Here is a 21,596-nt window from a genome sequence, read left to right as displayed (position 1 = left end):
AGTCTATACTTGATGGGTACACGTTGACGTCTCAGAAATACATGGCCGTAACTGATAAAATTATTTACAGCACATTTACAATCTAAACATAAAATCATAATCTTGCTACCTTGTTTATTGAACTCAAACTGACAATTTGAAATAATATCTATAGGTCTATCTACGATCCATTTTTAATCCCCGGCCGTGGCGGAGGGATTATAGGAATGGTCTGCGTCCGTCCTTCCGTCCGTAACAAAATCGTGTCCGGTCCATATCTTTTGAACCCATTGACATATTTCCATTATATTAACAACAAATGTTAAACTCACCAAGGCGATGTGCAGAACCCATATTCAAACTGTGCTGGGTCAAGGTCACACTTGGGGATCAAACGTCATGGGGTGATATTTCGTGTCCGGTCCATATCTTTTGAACCCCTTGACATATTTCCATTATATTAACAACAAATGTTAAACTCACCAAGGCGATGTGCAGAACCCATGTTCCAACTGCGCTGGGTCAAGGTCAAGGTCACACTTGGGGATCAAAGGTCATGGGGTGATATTTCGTGTCCGGTCCATATCTTTTGAACCCCTTTACATAATTCCATTATATTAACACCAAATGTTTAACTCGCCAAGGCGATGTGCAGAACCCATGTTCCAACTGCGCTAGGTCATGGTCAAGGTCACACTTGGGGATCAAAGTTCATGGGATGATATTTTGTGTCTGATCTCTAACTTTTTAACACCTTAAAAGAATTTTATAAAACTTTGGTCAAATGATCACCTCATCAAGACGATGTGCAGAACCCATAAGTCAGCCATGCCGGCTCAAGGTCAAGGTCACAACTTAGGGTCAATGTTAGCCTTCCATTTTGTGTTCGCTCTATACCTCCTTAACCCCTTAAAGGATTTTCATGAAACTTGGGTCAAATGATCACCTCATCAAGACAATATGCAGAACCCATGAGTCAGCCTTGTCGGCTCAAGGTCAAGGTCACAACTCAAGGTAAAAGGTTTGAACCTTCCATTTCGTGTCCGCTCTATATCTCCTAAACCCCTTGAATGAATTTTATAAAATTTGTGTCAAATGATTACCTCATCAAAACAATGTGCAGAAATTATGAGTCAACCATGCCAGCTCAAGGTCAAGGTCACAACTAAGGGTCGAAGGTTTGAGCCTTCCATTTTGTGTCCACTCTGTATCTCCTAAACCCCTTGAAGGATTTTCATCAAACTTGGGTCAAATGATCACCTCATCAAGAACTCATGAGTGAGTTATGTCAACTCAAGGTCAAGGTCACAACTGAAGGTCAAAGGTTTCAGCTCTGTATCTCCTAAACCCCTTGAAGGATTTTCATGAAACTTGGGTCAAATGATCACCTCATCAAGACGTTGTGCAGAATTTATGAGTCAGCCATGTCAGTTCAAGGTCAAGGTCACAGCTAAAATCAAAGGTTTACCCTTTCACTATCCATAGCAGTGGCGGGGGATTTAGCTGTCTTTCAGACTGCCTTGTACGATTAGTTTTGGGAATATCTACTGAGGTAAAAGACGTATCTGCCACTTACATTTTAGAATTGCATGACAGCATTTACAGGTCGCGTAAGTACAGGATATAGACGTTTTTACACAATACATGCCGATAAAAATATTAAACAAAATACACAGTTTTTTTCAGTTATTTTCAGAAGTACTTTTTTGCACTAATGATACGTCCTTAGTAATCAATGAACAAATAAGTAAATGAATAAAACTCACCATATTTTAGTTAGTTCACACGCATTCTCTTTTGTGAAATATATTTATAGATTTAAGGTATTCCGTATATTGCATAAATAGCATTTATCACATGATGATTTTTTTTTAGAATGGAATTTCCAGACTTTTATTTCTTTTATTTTCTACAGCGAAATATAGTAAGGGCCCATAAAACCACGCTAAATAATTATTCACACCTTTGTAAACGTTAAAGACCAATTACGTTTTTATGTTAACATACATCTTCACTGAAATAAGATCATTCTGTAGTAAATGTATAAAAGAGGTCATGTTAATAACTTATTTATAGATAAACGTAAAAGTTATATTTAATATCTCGTACATTCACTATATTTAGACTATTGGAAATATAACGGAAATAGCAAGTACACTCGCGCTAAAAAAATTAGGAGCCTTACTAAAACTTACTGAGGCACGTGAACAAAATCTATAAAATTGGTATTTTTGATGGTAAACTATTATCCGTAATCCGCTCGATGTACGCAAGATTTTATGGGAAAAATTTGGCTAAATTAAAAATTTGATAAGATTTAGGTGTCACCCCGGTATAGAAGTACTTCCTAGAAAGTAGTTCTTTGAAATTTTGAAGTTCCCAATTTAACGCTATCCCTACTTTGACATGTTATATTCCAAATGTATTTATTGATACTGTGTACATTTTTTGTCATTTCTGATGTCTTTAACAGTTGTTTTATGTGTGTTTTTCAGGATTACATTTCTGTGCGGAAGGATTAAAAAACTACACCAGACTGGTGGCCATGACAGATGTCAGTGGGAAATTTAAACATGGACTAGATACTTTGATGTGTAGCAAAAAAGTTCATCGTTGATGGTGGTGTTTTTCTGTGATATATTGACTGGGATAGTATTACTCTTCAGAAATACAGAGCTGTCAATGCTGCAATTTTGTTGTGAAATTCACAATCCATGTCCAAAAGTGCTTGTTTTACTATACAGCAAAGAAGGAGAAATTATACCGGGCCGACACCTATATGGCAAATTCAGAAAGTGGAATATCTCAGCAACCATAGGGTTTACAGTCATGAAACTTCACACACTAGTAGCTGATAACAATACAAATCAGTGGCTAAAAGGATATTTCCAAGGTTCTTTGAAATTTGAGTAATAGTTGTCTCCTCTTGATTTGTCAGTCTTCTACTATAGTGCAAAGACACTGAACAAGCAGGAAGCTTTAAAAAGGCTATATAAAAAGAAGACACATAGTTTTTCACTTTAATTTTAAGAAAAAAATATAAATTTAAATTTCTTAAATTTTTTTTAAAAAATTTCTATTTCGCATAGCGTCTCTTTTCCGAAGAATTTATAAGTATATATATGTGAACATGTTACATAGTGCCGCAGTAGACCGTGGATGAACAGTGTCGTATGTGTGGAAGCTGTACATTTTGGACCGGATGGGTTTATAAATGAGGCTATAGTCGGTTTCGTAACAGGAGTCGGAGAGACTGATTGCTTGTCGGGCCTGGATCTCGAACCGGTCACGAATGGGATGCTTCTATTCTGATTTGCTTTTCAGGTTTACAACGCATGTCTGTGTTACTAAGAAAATATTTAACGGGGCTGATTTCCTGGGTTGGCCTCGTGCAGTTTCCTTAATATGTAATTGTCCTGGTACCGACTGGAAACACAACTTGACGGTATTTGTATTTCAGTTTTGCTCGATTCATTCTACTTCATTCTTTAGATAGGACTTTTCCTGTTGGGACTTTTATTCATGTTTTTCTGTATGTTGTTTTTTCATAGCATTTATGTGTTTCAATTCTTTTAAATGTGCATTTCAGATACTTTGTTGTCTGTGCTGAAAGAGGCTGTCTGGTAATAGTTATTTTAATATTCTTTTCACTGTTTCAGCTAACATATATGTAGAAAATTATTCAGTTGCAGTGTTTTAATGACAGACTTCCTGTAAAGTTCCTGAACCAGTTGATATCAGAATGATAAAGAAATGATAGATGGTACCAATCTGTGAATATTATGTCACTTTTTTATATAGGTGTTCCTGATCACACTTAGAACTATACACACACACACTCAGCTGTTTCTCAAGAAAGGCTGACACCGGTTCACAATCTTTCTTTTGTCATTTGCAGGCGATGAATTCCATATGTCAGAAGGAAATTTAGAATCGTACAACCAGTCAGCAGCTACCCATAAACCAGACCAACCTATTAAGTCGAGCGGGCAGAAGCTGTGATTCCCAGTGTAACACCGCAGAATGACGGCTAGTTTTCGGTAAGTGATTTACATGTTCCACCGGTGCATTGCCCTCAGGTCCTAATGTCTTTAGTCAGAACTGTAGCCTAAAATGTCAGTAACTGCTTGACAGTTTCAGGGGTACTCTGAGCTGTGTCTGGCTCCAGTTGGAGTTCTTGACCTTCCGCACTTGCCTGCTTCCAAGATGGCGCGGATCGGCTTTGCATTTGGCGTTTCAGGCATTGTTCGGCTTAGCTTAAGATAGGCTGTGATGTATTGATCTGTTTTACTTCCAGTAATTGTCATAAATATAATCACATATTGGTCTTTGCTTGTGGGTTTTGGTCTTTCAATCATTAAAAGTTTCATTTTTCTGCAATTGTAGTGGGTAAATTATGCATTTTTTACTAAAAATTGCATATTTTTAAAGTAAATACTCATTTTGATACATCATTTTTCAAAATAAATAAGCTTAAAGTTACATAAAACATACTATAAGCATTAACTAGTGATATCACAGTTGATTTCATGAAAATCTGATTGAAATTTTCAGAAGGAAGGCAAATTTTTAATGTGCCCTTTTTCTTCAAAATTCCGGTTTCCGAGCCAATTTCTCCGCAAAGTAGGTCTAATGTTTGAAATGTTTCTGCGGGACAAAATTTTCTTTGCGATGACAATGTCTTGTGTAACTTTTCTCGCAAAACCCTAAGTTACAAGATTTTATGGGAAAAATTTGGCTAAATTAAAAATTTGATAAGATTTATATGGCAAATTCAGAAAGTGGAATATCTCAGCAACCATAGGGTTTACAGTCATGAAACTTCACACACTAGTAGCTGATAACAATACAAATCAGTGGCTAAAAGGATATTTCCAAGGTTTGTGAAATTTTAATTTTATTCAAATTTTAAAAATTCAGTAGTTGAATTTTCTTTGAAATTTGAGTAATAGTTGTCTCCTCTTGATTTGTCAGTCTTCTACTATAGTGCAAAGACACTGAACAAGCAGGAAGCTTTAAAAAGGCTATATAAAAAGAAGACACATAGTTTTTCACTTTAATTTTAAGAAAAAAATATAAATTTAAATTTCTTAAATTTTTTTTAAAAAATTTCTATTTCGCATAGCGTCTCTTTTCCGAAGAATTTATAAGTATATATATGTGAACATGTTACATAGTGCCGCAGTAGACCGTGGATGAACAGTGTCGTATGTGTGGAAGCTGTACATTTTGGACCGGATGGGTTTATAAATGAGGCTATAGTCGGTTTCGTAACAGGAGTCGGAGAGACTGATTGCTTGTCGGGCCTGGATCTCGAACCGGTCACGGTGTTATTACACTGATGTTAAAGCCAGTCAGCAGGCGTCTGATATATGATATAAAGAAATTGCGTGAATGTTCGTTCCCTTGCGTATGAGACGCATAACTAATATTACACGAAATAATTATTTTTCTCATTTCAGTCAAATCCGATGTGCTACCGGCATTTTGGCATTGAAGGACATTGCTTACCGGTGTGCCGAGTGCATTTGTCGGCATTATTAATGTATAACAAGTTTTCTTTACACTGACAGGACATTGGTTGTATTACACAGGGAATTACATGGAGGTTGCTTCAGTGTGATAAAATAGTTGTTGTTGTTGTTGTTGTTTGTGTATTATTTTATTTATTCATTTGTTTTTTCAGTTTAGAACATATTCCGAGCTTTCAGCTTCAGCCCGCATCAGGCCGTCGTCAGATACATTCTGCCTTGAATGGGATGCTTCTATTCTGATTTGCTTTTCAGGTTTACAACGCATGTCTGTGTTACTAAGAAAATATTTAACGGGGCTGATTTCCTGGGTCGGCCTCGTGCAGTTTCCTTAATATGTATTTGTCCTGGTACCGACTGGAAACACAGCTTGACGGTATTTGTATTTCAGTTTTGCTCGATTCATTCTACTTCATTCTTTAGATAGGACTTTTCCTGTTGGGACTTTTATTCATGTTTTTCTGTATGTTGTTTTTTCATAGCATTTATGTGTTTCAATTCTTTTAAATGTGCATTTCAGATACTTTGTTGTCTGTGCTGAAAGAGGCTGTCTGGTAATAGTTATTTTAATATTCTTTTCACTGTTTCAGCTAACATATATGTAGAAAATTATTCAGTTGCAGTGTTTTAATGACAGACTTCCTGTAAAGTTCCTGAACCAGTTGATATCAGAATGATAAAGAAATGATAGATGGTACCAATCTGTGAATATTATGTCACTTTTTTATATAGGTGTTCCTGATCACACTTAGAACTATACACACACACTCAGCTGTTTCTCAAGAAAGGCCGACACCGGTTCACAATCTTTCTTTTGTCATTTGCAGGCGATGAATTCCATATGTCAGAAGGAAATTTAGAATCGTACAACCAGTCAGCAGCTACCCATAAACCAGACCAACCTATTAAGTCGAGCGGGCAGAAGCTGTGATTCCCAGTGTAACACCGCAGAATGACAGCTAGTTTTCGGTAAGTGATTTACATGTTCCACCGGTGCATTGCCCTCAGGTCCTAATGTCTTTAGTCAGAACTGTAGCCTAAAATGTCAGTAACTGCTTGACAGTTTCAGGGGTACCCTGAGCTGTGTCTGGCTCCAGTTGGAGTTCTTGACCTTCCGCACTTGCCTGCTTCCAAGATGGCGTGGATCGGCTTTGCATTTGGCGTTTCAGGCATTGTTCGGCTTAGCCGAAGAAATAATTCATTTTAAGATAGGCTGTGATGTATTGATCTGTTTTACTTCAGTAATTGTCATAAATATAATCACATATTGGTCTTTGCTTGTGGGTTTTGGTCTTTCAATCATTAAAAGTTTCATTTTTCTGCAATTGTAGTGGGTAAATTATGCATTTTTTACTAAAAATTGCATATTTTTAAAGTAAATACTCATTTTGATACATCATTTTTCAAAATAAATAAGCTTAAAGTTACATAAAACATACTATAAGCATTAACTAGTGATATCACAGTTGATTTCATGAAAATCTGATTGAAATTTTCAGAAGGAAGGCAAATTTTTAATGTGCCCTTTTTCTTCAAAATTCCGGTTTCCGAGCCAATTTCTCCGCAAAGTAGGTCTAATGTTTGAAATGTTTCTGCGGGACAAAATTTTCTTTGCGATGACAATGTCTTGTGTAACTTTTCTCGCAAAACCCTAAGTTTCAAGATTTTATGGGAAAAATTTGGCTAAATTAAAAATTTGATAAGATTTAGGTGTCACCCCGGTATAGAAGTACTTCCGGGTCGTTGTATCCTAGAAAGTAGTTCTTTGAAATTTTGAAGTTCCCAATTTAACGCTATCCCTACTTTGACATGTTATATTCCAAATGTATTTATTGATACTGTGTACATTTTTTGTCATTTCTGATGTCTTTAACAGTTGTTTTATGTGTGTTTTTCAGGATTACATTTCTGTGCGGAAGGATTAAAAAACTACACCAGACTGGTGGCCATGACAGATGTCAGTGGGAAATTTAAACATGGACTAGATACTTTGATGTGTAGCAAAAAAGTTCATCGTTGATGGTGGTGTTTTTCTGTGATATATTGACTGGGATAGTATTACTCTTCAGAAATACAGAGCTGTCAATGCTGCAATTTTGTTGTGAAATTCACAATCCATGTCCAAATGTGCTTGTTTTACTATACAGCAAAGAAGGAGAAATTATACCGGGCCGACACCTTAGGCCTACATTGATTTTGCAGACGCTCAAACCGGAACTGTAGTGATTGCGCTCAATGATATATTATCTTTATAAAATGTAAACAATTCTTGGCGTGGCGCGTACAGATGTCAGTACTGACACTACGGAAAGAGACAAGTCAGAATACAAGGGAAGGCCAAATGCAAATCAGAAATCAGGTTGAAAAGAATTATATGATGCTAAGTAAATGTTATATTAGACTGCAATTTATATCTCTTTTCCAAAATATTGAGAAGGCCAAACTATACTTTGGCCCCCCCTCTCCTAGCTTTGGGGGGGCCTGGCCCCCGCTGCTCCTACGCCTATGAATTGTCATCTTCAAAAAAGGGGACAGATTAAGGGAAAATTATAAATGATATTATGCTGGTAGGGAAATCGAAATTGTTAGTACTTTCAGTTATTTAGGGGTTGTTTTTTCAAGCGGTGGGTCTTTTATTCATGCCACGAGAACATTAGCCGGAAAAGGTCTACGCGCTATGAATTCTCTATTTAGTGTTACTGGAAATATGGAATACCTGTAAATACAAGTTAAAGCATACCAAAAGTTCCTTCTAGGGCACATCTATATAAATATAAAATGACCATCTTGTAAAATGTTGGTTGCAATGTCTGTTTTATACTGCCAAAAAATATCAGGTAAGTATTTACGCTAGTTATTTAACATAAATTGTTAAATCCACCAACAAATTAAATCTGTTACCTCCTTCAGTAGATTAAAGTAGATAATTACCGGGGCCGGCAGGCAATTAAGCATATATGCATTAGGGGAGGAGCTTTACTATCTATGAGAGAGTCAGCAGACGACTGTAATCTGATCATGTAAACACAGAATTCGTCTGCTTGATATCTAAAAGCATCTAATGCAGCAATAAGACATTGACCTGGTTATTTGATGTGGGGAAATTTGTTACACATAATTATAGGGTCGCAATGGGGTTTGTTTTCATATATTAAGTTATTAACCATGCATTTGAAGGTAACGATAATATTTGGTTGTTTACATTTAAATTTGCTGATATATGTCTATCTGGTGAATGTACCTATGTTATGTTCAGGAGGAAATAAAAGAATCAATTAATCATCCTCGGGTTTAGTATTGTGTAATCCATGGATTCCCCCCAATTGAGAAAGAATAGTTTAACGTCAGAGGTTATTTCTAAAGTCATGGAGTTTTATTGGCCGGCCTGTAATGACAACAGTAACTCAGTCATGTGTGACTTATTAAACAGTAATATTCCTTCTCAAGAGAAGGAATAATAATGTTTAACTTCTTATGTTTATAAAAACTATTGTCGATAATCAAAGAATGGAAATACTTACCGACCATAATGTTACAAATTGGTCATCAAAGGTACGAATAATTTTGCAAACCTCAGGGTTTACAGATGTGTGGTTATTTCCAGAATCAGTTAATATGAATGTCTTTATACCATTGTTTAATATTCGACTGAAAGATATATATCAAACAGTATTGCACGTTAGCGTTGAAGCATGTTCTTCATTGTTTCTTATAGAATTATCAGTACTAGTATATCTCGTGCTTATTACCTAAATATTATAGAAATCCCTAAGTTTAGAAATATTATTGCAAAAATAAGATTAACTTCTCATAACTTACATATTAAAACTGGGCGCCATAGAAATATAGAAAGGAATCAGCGAATATGTACTTTATGCAACTTAAATGCTTTGGAAGATGAGTATCACTTCATATTAGAATGTCCATTGTATACCCAGACCCAGATTAGAAATATGTATGTACTACGGAATCCTGTTAGTGCCATGTGAAATGTCTTCCGTCGCCCCTCAAAGGCGATGCACGACATTGCGATACGACATCGCGACAATGCGATACGATGTGCGACAATACAATACGACACACGACAATGCAGTACAACGCGCGACAATGCGACATGACATTCGTCAAAATGTCGTGATGTTATTTCGCAATATCGTGCGTCGAGTTGGCAATATTGGCACTATATGTACCGATGTCGCGTCGCATTGTCGCGCATTGTCGCGATGTCGTATTCGCCTCAGTCACAATCAAATGCATACTTTTTAGGTGCTCCATGTTATACACCCAAATTTAAAAGTGCATGTTTATATATTCTGTCTTCAGCACTTCAGGAGTTACATATCACTACCCAGTTGCAGGTAAAACTACTATCAGGTAGCTGATGTACATATAAAACGAACGCCATGCTGTCCAATAACAGAAAAAAGGCCAAAATTCAGCGTTATATTTTTTCACCTTAAAAAAAGTGCTTTTTGTCTTTTCATTTTAATTAAAACCTGAACCAGCAAGACCTTTTTGTGCTGTTTGGTTTACAGGAAAATTCGTCTTCTTTCAGCTGCAAGTTATTTCAACTGTCTATGTCACCCACAACAGAAGATATGTACTGAAGACTGACATGACCGTTTTGTTATATATTTTGCCTTTTTGCTCTTCCCCATATCAGATATGTGATTTCATTATGAAATAATTCTTTTTTTACTGTCTTATTTGTCTCTGTGTGAACTTCAGTCTACCTTCTTCTGAAAATAATAGCATTCTTTCAGGTGGAAGTTTCTTATCTCCTCAAATTTGACTCTGAACAGACAATGATAAATGCGCCAATTTTTTTGTCCTGTCCGTAGACACCTATTTTCTTTGTGAAGGATGCAATTTTAGAGTTTAATCACTGTTGGTATGAAAGCTGCTAGGATAGTGTTTAAGTTGATAAACATTAGACAGAATTAAACTGGGTTATAGAGATATAAATAGTTGTTGAATTGCAAAATGTCTTGTCCGTAGACACATGTCTTGTCCGTAGACACTAAAGAAACGAAGGTTTTTTGACAAATATCATTTATAAAATCATACTGGAGCTATTTATCAAGTTTCAGTGATACACCACACTTAATGTTTATACAAAATATAGAATAAATATATTTCTAATGAAACTTACTTCTTCCAAATGCAAAATGTTACCCATTTATTCTTGTGTGTACAATCTGAATCTGAGAAGTTCAATGGATATAGAATATGTTTTAATCTTATACATGACTTATATAAATGTTGAAAGCTATCAAAAAAGGAATAATACATTTCTTTCTAACCCTCCCTTTGTTATGGCAAAAACAAGGCATGCAATGAGGGTGTCTACGGACAAGACATTATGCAAATACTATTCAATATATTTTCTGCTTTCAATAAAAACCAGCACTGGACCATAGAAATATATCAAGAGTTCTTTGAAATAAATCAAGAGACTCTGAAATGCAAAAAAACACAATCCTTTACAAGTTAGTAGTAAAACAGAAAGAATGAGAACATAGAAGCAAAATCATTTGACATTTGGTCATATTCTAGTGGAGTATGGATCTATTGTTAGACATGGTGTGGGCTGTCCACTTTCAACTTAAACATTTTGTTGTAATCCACTCAAGATGGCATATTTCTGTGCTCTTCAGGGCCAAGATATAATGGTGATTGGTTTTCAAGATTTCATTCTATTCATTTGCCTATCAACTTTTATTCTGTAACTGACTGAAATCACATAAAATTGAAGCAGTTTAAATCATCTTAAAAAAGAAATTACAAGCAATTTACTACGTGATTACCGTAGTCTCCTTGCAGCTTTCTCCCTTTCAAAAATGAGAGCTATTTAGATTTGTTTGTTTTTGGGGGATTAAATGCCCTTTTTCAACAGAATTTCAGTTATGTAACTTAACAATTGTTAATTGATTCTGTACTGTACAAACATGTGCTCTCCAAGTAACTGCCAACTTCCCCACATGCATCAGAGGCAGAGGTCTAGAATTTTGAAAATCATAGTTTGATTTACGATTGGAGTTACTAACATTTGTTCCAGTATTTTTCCAAGAAAATAATATTAATATAGGTGATAACATGAAAAAAAAGAAGTAAATGTGATAAAAAGATAGTTAAAAAACTTTGTCTCCGGTCATACTATCTTATATAATGGAAAAAGGTTAATATTAATCAAAAATATTACTGGCTAGAAAAAGAGAATGTATCTTGGGAATTTTAAGAAAAAAGCAAAATATGCAAGTCATTAGCTGACTCAAAACTAAGTGATAAAAACTTATCACAGTGAACATTTAATTATTCTGTAAACAGGTTAAAATTCACAGGAATTTTATTTTGCAGGACTACTTAAAATATTAGTACGAGTTATGGATCTCACAGAATAAATGTCATATGAGTATTTTACAACATACAGCTATTTAAGTAGTCAGCAAGGGAGTTTGTTTCATTAGTTTTCCATTTAAGATGTTGTTCTCAGCTATAAGTTTAACAAGTTCTTCCTACTTTTTTAATGTTTCTACTTTAATTAATGAACATGTTTAGATGAACTCATAGAGTTCTTCCTGTTAAACTTTGTGTTTATACTTTTTTACCATTTCTTGATTGATATGGTTGATAACAGCATGTAAATAGTTTGCCTCAACAAAGTCTAGTCAGATGGTTTCTTCCACCATCCAATTTCAGGAAGATTGTGGTTTATTTTGTTTAGTTGAGGTTAAAAGTTATTACAGATAAATAAACATAGTCTAAATGGTGTACATAACAGGCTGCAAGGTCAGTTCTTAAGCCCATTAAATGCATGAGCATTGATCAGAAACATTATTACTCTATCTGTCGTTTAGACAGAAATTATGGTCAAATGTCTTGTCCGTAGACACCAAGCTGAAGGAGATTTTTAACAGCCTATTTCAGTGAGGATCCTTCCAAGTATCATTTTTTTTAGTATATAGTGAAATATGAAAACAATTAGTCCTAATTTATGTAAGCAATAGCACAGAACTCGTAACATAATGACATTTTGATTTAGTCACAGTTGTTCAAATCCTTCAATTATTCGAAGACACATTCCGAAGACCGTCAATTATACTTCTTTTCTTAAATTTGTTTGTTATTTACTTGTTCATGATCATTTTAAACATAAAAAGTTCAACAGAACTAAAAGACTGTCTTCTAAAACCTATGTAAAAAGCACTTGGCGATGATGTCTTGTCCGTAGACTTTTTGGGTAAATTTCGGCTTTCATTTTAAAATTGCGATATCTCTGCCAAACATAGTCGTAATCACAAAAATGAGACCATTATTTAAAGAGAAATGACTGAATTTTTAGAAAATAACATATTTGAGTTAAATAAATGCATTTCAAAAGGTATGCAAAAACTGAAAGCAAGTAGAAAACAAAAATTTCTAGAATTTTGAACTTCAAAAGAAGATAGTAACTACAAATCTTTGTGTAATTTATTAGTTTTTTGGGTTTTCTACATTACTTTTATGTACGTTATCATGTGGTAACAAATTTGTTGGGTCTCAAAGAGTTATTTGAATAAAACAGTCCTTTAAAAATGGTCATGTCTGTTTTATTTTTTCCCTGAAGATTCATCTTTATATCGAAAAAAAAAATATTGTCGAACTATCAGACAGCGACAACTACCATTGTTTTCGTAGAACCAAGGTATATGGTAAATTAACATTTCATAATAAAAGAGTTTTACAAACTTTTATTTTTGACCCCAAGTGAAACAAAAAAATGCATTTGATTGTGACTGAGGCGATTGCATTGTCACACGTCGTGTCCTGCATTTTAGCGACGGAACATTGTACAATTATTTGAAGTTATTGAAAAACACGAACATTTTCCGTACGGAAAAGTACGAAAATACAGCTTTTATCCTTAATTACGTACAGACGAATGAACAGATGTTGTCTTTTTTGTCACAAACATTCAGACTTTGTCATTTTCTTTCAAAACAAGTTTTTATTTGCAGTTATTAACCCAAAATAAATATTTTATAAGCACTTTTTCCTTAATTTTACTGCTAATATTTTAAGCCAAAAATGGCAAGTTCAGCAAATGTTCCCGACGGCATGCCCGTCGGGGAAGAACATTGTTTTTAATATTCGATTAGGCAATACTACTTATTAGAAGAAATTTCAGTTTGATACCTTACTTTTAACGCTTTTAAAAATAAAATGAAATTGATGAATTGTTCGAAAAAATGCGACCAAGACTAGCCGGAATTTATTTAAGTGAACACCGGTATTTATTCAAGTGAACACTGGTGATGCAGGACAATGCGATACGACATCGCGACAATGTCGTTTGAGAATGTTGTTTGTCATATCGCATTGTCTCGCGTCATATCGCGATGTCGTATCGCATTGGCGTGTGTCGTATCGCAATGTCGCGCGTCGTGCTTTTGGCCCATAGGCAACATGCGACACGACATCGCGACAATGTCGTTTGAGAATGTCGTGTGTCGTATCGCATTGTTGCGCATCGATAAAATGCAGGACACGACGCGCGACAATGCGATAAAGTTGGCGACATTGATTCTGACCAAAAATAATCAATTCTAGTCGCTGATTTTGTTAAAAAAATAAAATCCCGCTTTCATGATTTTTTCAGATACTTCTTGCTGTTTAGCTTAAATACTTTTGCTCTTCTATAATCTTTGGGTTAGTATTTCAAAATATCTGCTCTTTAAACTGGAGAACGCTGTAAGACCAGCTGTCATGATCGTAACAATAATAAAAAATTTGTTCCCCTGGCAGTAAAAAATTAGACGCCTTGAAATATTTTGGGTTCTGCATGAAGCCTGAATGCCGGGTGTTGGCTCCTTTTAAAGAAAACCATGATATTACTAGAGATGTTTGCAAAATATGCTTTAAAGCGTACATTAACGAAGGTACCCCACCCACTTTTTTCTAACTGGAAATAATTTTCAGATTTTATTTAACAACAGTTGCTAAAGGCTGTACAGTACAGCAGCTGTGTCATAGAATGGCAGCATTCGGTGAGTTATCTTCCCAAATGATTTGATAGGTGTCGCTTCGGGCGAATAGGTCCTATCATGCAGTGTAATCTCGGCTTTTATCATAGTGTTAAAACTCTTTTGATAACCTTTCATGCGTTTGACAGCTGAATAAAAAAGTGATTAAATTATGCCTTAAACCAATTGTGTTGTACCAAACTGTTCAAATAAAGGGACACACCTTTTTCCTAAGGACAAAGCACGTAGAGATGTTTGGATACATGCTATAAAGCATGGAAAAATGGTCACCTCCGAGCAAGTGGTGTTACGTTTGTAAACACCATTTTAAGGAAGACGATTATTATGAATTGACTTATGCTGGTATGTTACATATGTTACATAATTATTTTGAGAATACCTCATGTTCATTTTATATCTTGCATTATATCAATTTTGTGAGAGCTTCAAGCCTTGGAACGCAGTGAGATGACAGGAAAATGTTCGACGTTCGGACTGTATCAGTTTTCGGACATAAATTTGAACGGGTTATAAGTCTGGTAAATCTAGCCACCGCCATAGTAAAAAGCTTTTATACTGAGTCTGTTGTAACAATATTTTAATTTTGTTGCTAAAACTAGATTTGTATTATAATTAATGTACACATTTGCAGACATACAGTTGTTTTTTTTTATTTGAGCCGTGCCATGAGAAAACCAACATAGTGGGTTTGTGACCAGCATGGATCCAGAACAGCATGCGCATCCGCGCAGTCTGGTCAGAATCCATGCTGGTTGCTAATGGTTTCTCTAATAACAATAGTCTTTGAAAGCGAACAGCATGTCCTGACCAGACTGTGCAGATGCGCAGGCTGTTCTGGATCCATGCTGGTCACAAACCCCCTATGTTGGTTTTCTCATGGCACGGCTCAAAATTTTTAAATGTACCTGTTGGAAATAAGCTGTACTTAACTCATTCTGCCCTAAAGCGTTATCTCCACTTCTACCCTGCTGATATTTATCTTTCAGCCACCTAGGAGGCTGATAAGCCAATCTACCCTGAATACCGAGAGATGTTATGAGAGATAACATAGATTTTGTAGTTTTTTGTTTGGGATAGTGTTGTTAATTAGTGACATATGACATCAAATATGTGCTAATAGATATGGAATTTGCACTCTTTGTATGTAAATTAAGTAGCTACGCAACAAAGTTAATTTCATGCAGCTTTGTAGTACAATCATTTCAACAGACTGTTGAATTAAAGACACAAAACAAATGACCATACTCTCTCATCAGATTTTGTTTTGGCTAAACAACATTTCTCATCAGATTTTGTTTTGGCTAAACAACATTTCTCATCAGATTTTGTTTTGGCTAAACAACATTTATAAAATGCTAAATTTTATCATGCACATATTTAAACAACAAATATGAACAATTCTTAAAAAATAATTTTAAATACATATTATTGTCATTTTCTAACACTGATTTTACTCATTTATACGCATCCAGGCAATCAAACCGCATCCAAATAAAGTTATTTCTCATAAAAATAGCGTATGTGTTTAGTATGAAGATGTAATAAAATAAATATTTTAGCTATTTTAGACAGAAATTATTGTGCTGAAAATGAGATTATTTTGGGCTAATTTTCAGAAAACATGTACATGTACTTTATGAAAATTTGAATTTTGAAACAATTTTGTGGAGTTTCTAAAGTATCACAAACAAACTGTCGAAATAATTGAGTTATTATTAACACTTCATTCTATAGATCAAGAGGCAGTCTCGAAGTTTAACAACAAAATAAATAGATAAATAAATAAATAAATAAATAAATAGATACCAACGAAGATGTTTTTACTTTTTCATACACACCTGAGCATTGTTATATCGTACGTCTGTCTTTACTGACGTGTATTTTTATAACAATACCCGATCATTTATAATTCAATTTTTTTCCGCACTCAAATGTTTAGAACCGTACTTATAAAGAATATACTCAACACCTTTTCTAGCTCCATAGCTGGGATTTTATACTTATCTCTGCTAGATTTTGACAGATTTAAATAAAATTCTGGCACAATTTTAATGATGATTTTATTGTAATAAAACGTAAGAATGATAATAATGAGAATAAAACTCATTTATCCGTAAAATTGTTTGATCCCGCAGATGGCATTATTTGCCGCATAGCGACGAGCGAAAAAGTATATACTTTTGGGTTGCATTATTTCAACTGTCATTTCTCAAAGAATATTTGTTGGTATCTATTTATTCATTCATTCATTTTTTTATGTTTCGATCATATAAAGAATCATCCGTAATTTCCAGGCTTCGAGAAATAACAAATTTTAACTCGAACGACGCTCGCTTTTACAGCTTTCTTCAACGAAAGCATTTATTTTTTCACAACAGCCGATTTTATTTATGTTTTAAAAATGTTAGGCAACAAAAAATTTGACTGGTCCAACTTGTTAGAAAGGACTAAAAGATTTTATTTAAGACCAATTGAAATGTGACGACTGAATGCGTCATGCGGAATTCAGAGCTGTTACTGTAAAGACGCATGTACGCGGCGTGCGGTTTCCAGATGTAGATAACAAGACAGCCTAGAAGCGTCAGGCGGTATTCAGATAACAATTGGCCGACGCATTAATGCGTCGTGCGGGCAGAATGAGTTAAGGCTTTTACAGGCTTATCATAGTTTTATATTTCTGTCATAATGCTTCACCACAGTCACCAAATATATGTCTGTGATATCAAACTGTGTTTTGATATGCTATATTATGTGATATTTCTTGTGACTGTATGATAAATAATTATATTTGCACAAAAAAATATATCTATCTATCTACCTGTAATCAGTTTTTTTGAAGGAATTTTGACAGATTGTTTTATTCTTTTTATATTCAGATACTGATCGACATAAGATGTCGTTAAAGAAAACCGCTGTGCCTAGTATATTTTCATGGACTTGTCCCATTAAGCATTCTTTGTCAAAAGAACAGGGTGCTCGGTACAATGCAAGAAGTGCAGTGAAAAGAAGGAAACTGTTTGAAGATATTACAAACAAAATGGAGGAATCGGAGGCAAGAGAACAGTACTTCGCCACCAAAGTCGATCTGGTTCCTATCGAGGAGATGGAGTTTGTCGCTGCAGTAGAAGAGGTCGTTTGTGAAGAACCAGCGTCTTTTGAGCAAGAAAGTGTACATTCTGGAATTATTGCCGAAACTACCATTGACATGGAAACACAGACACCTAAATGCCCAATGTATTCAATATTCAACTTTGAAAAAGATGACCCAGCTGTTCATTTTTACACTGGCCTTGAAGGTTATTCTTCGTTTTTCTAAGTTTTTCTTCGTGTTGAATACGCTAGGACCTGCAGCATACTGTCTGAACTATGCATATCATTCAGTCACTAATATCAGTGTTCCTGATCAGTTTTTTCTCGTTCTCATTAAACTACGGAGACATACGACAAATTTTGAACTCTCAAGAATGTTCGGTATAGCAGAAAGTGTGATATGTAACATTTTTGTAACGTGGATTATTTTTATGTATAGGCAGTGGGGTGAACTAGACATTTGGCCCAGTCAAAAACTTGTTAGGTATTTTGCACCCACAAGCTTTAGATGACATTACCCAAATACCAGAGTAATAATTGACGGAATGGAATGCCCAATAAGGAAACCTAAAAATCAAACCGCGCAGCAAGCAACTTTCTCCACATACAAAAACAGAAACACTGTCAAGGTTCTTGTTGGTTGTACTCCAGGTGGGTTGGTGTCTTATGTGTCGCCATCATATGGTGGCGATCTACAAGCGATCGTCAAATAGTAGAGCGCAGTAGTTTAGTGAGAATGTGTGATCAAAATGGCAGTGTCATGGCTGATAAAGGATTTAATGTGCAGGATATTTTTGCACCAAAAGATGTCCATATAAACATACCAACTTTCTTTAAAAAGAAAAACAGAATGTCAGGATAGTCTGTTATTAGGGACAGGAAAATATCTAGTAAGCCTGTGCATATTGAACGGGTAATAGGTCTTGCAAAGACCTACAAAATTCTTGCTGAGCCATTGACTGCAACTGAAATTAAGCTATCATCAGAAATTATATTTAACTGTTTCATGCTGTGCAATTTTAGGACAGGAATTGTTCCAAAATATGCTTAGAACCATTTTTTGTTATTGATGCAACAGGTTGTTTTCAGTTTGTGCATTTTTAATGTCCATAGGTTCAAGCTTGAACTATGGTTGTTGTACAAATAGTAGCTTAGCAACCATAGAATTTACTGATTAATAAGATACAACAGAAAAATAAATGATAAGTTCTAAAACTGTTCTTTTATATGTATTTTTTTTATTTAGGTTAAGGTTCAACTTTAGTCAAGCATACAAGCTATTTATTTAACGCTACTGTCACTACTTGTAGTAATAAAAGATTATTTATCATGTTTGATAAACAACTCTCATAAATATTTAAAGAAATACACGCAACATATAATGATTTTGTCAAAGGTTTGAATATTGCCTAACATAGCAGAAGCTTTTATTGAATCTATTCTTTTTGATTACCTCCCTTTATTGTAATCACTATAAAAAATCCAGCACATTTTAAAAAGATATAATTACAAATGTATGTACTTTATCAATATCATCTATTTGGATAGCTGTTTCTTCTGTTTTTAACATAAAAATTAAAGGTATATACTGACCTACAGACTTAGCTACAAAAATCTTTCTTTGAATTCATTGAAGTTTGGTCATATTAATTATGAACATTAGAATATGAATTTCTGTTTCTAGAATATTTGAAAAATTCCAAATCAAAAACAAAGATGACTTTCCGGATGTCATAACCAATAGAGCTACAGCTCAAGTAGAGAATTTAAGACTTCAAAAAAGTAAAAAGTTGTAAAAAACATCAATTTCTCATGTATTTCGGTCACATTAAGTTTTTCAGTAAATTAAGGATTAAAACTTTCTTCAGAAATATATAGCATTTATTTAAAGATATCTAATTAAAATATTAATTTTGTAGTGGAACGATCTGGAGGCCAGTGGCTTTAACCCTTATCATGGACACGATTGATTCTGTCTTTGTGACCAGTGTAGATCATGATCAGCCTGCACATCTGTGCAGTCTTATCAAGATCTGCACTGTTCAATATTCAGTCAGTATCTTTTTGTTAAGCACCCCTTTTAACATTTAATACTACTGTCCAAATTGAAAGATGGACAAATTCATTATAGAAATTTAGCAGGGTTAGATAAAGCCTTTTGGAATTTTCATCAGTTCAAAATGCCGGCCAGTAATATAGAACTGAAATATTGTTGTAGCACTTATTTTTAGTAAGTCACATTTCCATTAATTTATGAGCAAAGTGGGGCTAGTTGAAAATACTGCTAAATTTTACTGCTGTATGGATGCTTTGTTTCAAATAGACAATGATTACTCTGGATATATTAAATTTGCATAAAATTTCCTATCCACTGGCTTCATATTGATTGTTATCATAAAAAATGTGCATGCCAAGTGTCCTGTTCACTCTAGGGGGTTCAAGAAATATGTCATTGAAGCAGACTTTTCACTTCCTACTACCACTTTGGTGTTAATTCTTAACTGATTTCACACTTGCTCCTTTAATTAAATAATGAATGACAAAACAAACAAGAAGGCATAAGGTTTTTAAATCAGCATGTAGCATTTTGGTATCTTTTTGCAGTAATTTTGACAGTCTGGTGTAAAGTAATGTGTATAATATGTTTCCTTAATACTTTTTATACGCCCGTTTAAAAAACGGGACGTATTATGGGAACGCCCCTGGCGGGCGGGCGGGCGGGTGGCGTCCACAGACCTTGTTCGGAGCATATCTTCTACATGCATGGAGGGATTTTGATGAAACTTGGCACAGTTGTTCACCATCATGAGACGGAGTGTCATGCGCAAGAACCAGGTCCCTAGGTCTTAGGTCAAGGTCACACTTAGAGGTCAAAGGTCAAATTCAAGAATGACATTGTCCGGAGCATATCTTCTTCATGCATGGAGGGATTTTGATGAAAGTTCGCACAATTGTTCATCATCATGAGACGGAGTGTCATGCGCAAAAACCAGGTCCCTAGGTCTAAGGTCAAGGTCACACTTAGAGACCAAAGGATACAAGAATGAAAAATTCAAGAATGACTGTCAGGAGCATATCTTCTTCATGCATGGAAGGATTTTGATGTAGCTTGGCACAGTTGTTCACCATAATAAGACGGAGTGTCATGAGCAAGAACCAGGTCTAAGGTCAAGGTCACACTTTGAGGTCAAAGGATACAAGAATGAAAACTTTGTCCAGAGCATATCTTCTTCATGCATGAAAGGACTTTGATGTAGCTTGGCACAAATGTTCACCATCATGAGACGGAGTGTCATGCGCAAGAACCAGGTCCCTAGGGGTAAGGTCAAGGTCACACTTAGAGGTCAAGGATACAAGAATGAACTTTGTCTGGAGCATTTCTTCTTCCTGCATTGAGGGATTTTGATACAACTTGGCACAAATGTTCACAAGCATGAGACGGAGTGTCATGCACAAGAACCAGGTCCCTAGGTCAAGGTCACACTTAGAGGCCAAAGGTCAGATACAAGAATGACTGTCCGGAGCATTTCTTCTTCATGCATGGAGGGATTTTGATGTAACTTGGCACAATTTTACACCATCATGAGACGGAGTGTCATACACTGGTCCCTTCTTTTGAATTACTTCCCTTTGCTGTTACTATAAATAGCTTATATTGTAACTTTTTCATTACAAGTTGTAGGGAAAAATCGAGACCACTTTTCTGTAGTACAACATGCATGTTACATCCAATTCTGAGGTGTATTTTGAGATTTTGAGCTATATATCTACCTGGGTAAGGATTTTTTGTATGGACTTGTATTTTTTTTTTCTCTTTAAAGATTAACTTCCCTTAGTTGTTACTATAAATAACTTACATTGTAACTTTTTTTATAATTGACCGTAGGGAAAAACCAAGACCACTTTCCTGTGGTACAACATTGCTGTTACTTTCAAATTTTGGGTGTATTTTAAGGTATTTCTACCTGGTAAG

General features: G+C 35.0%; 1 long non-coding RNA gene and 1 pseudogene across 2 annotated transcripts; both read left to right on the top strand.

Annotated features, from left to right (window-relative positions):
• The first annotated feature begins 2,408 nt into the window (after positions 1 to 2,408).
• On the top strand, positions 2,409 to 8,792 carry LOC128554463 (uncharacterized). 2 transcript variants are annotated; one of them, XR_008369615.1, is made up of 5 exons: positions 2,409 to 2,872; positions 3,878 to 4,019; positions 4,758 to 4,858; positions 6,338 to 6,479; positions 7,409 to 8,792. It is a non-coding gene; the product is annotated as an uncharacterized LOC128554463 (long non-coding RNA). The 2 variants fall into 2 exon arrangements; XR_008369614.1 differs by lacking the exon at positions 4,758 to 4,858 and having other exon boundaries at positions 2,444 to 2,872.
• A 5,816-nt stretch (positions 8,793 to 14,608) lies between these two features.
• LOC128554464 (uncharacterized) lies at positions 14,609 to 19,086 on the top strand (annotated as a pseudogene).
• Positions 19,087 to 21,596: the final 2,510 nt, after the last annotated feature.

This window comes from Mercenaria mercenaria, unplaced genomic scaffold (assembly GCF_021730395.1).
Source record: "Mercenaria mercenaria strain notata unplaced genomic scaffold, MADL_Memer_1 contig_5052, whole genome shotgun sequence".
In the NCBI taxonomy this organism is placed as follows: Eukaryota; Metazoa; Mollusca; class Bivalvia; order Venerida; family Veneridae; genus Mercenaria; species Mercenaria mercenaria.
Note: the sequence above shows the minus strand (reverse complement) of the source record. Positions and strands in the feature narration are given on the sequence as shown.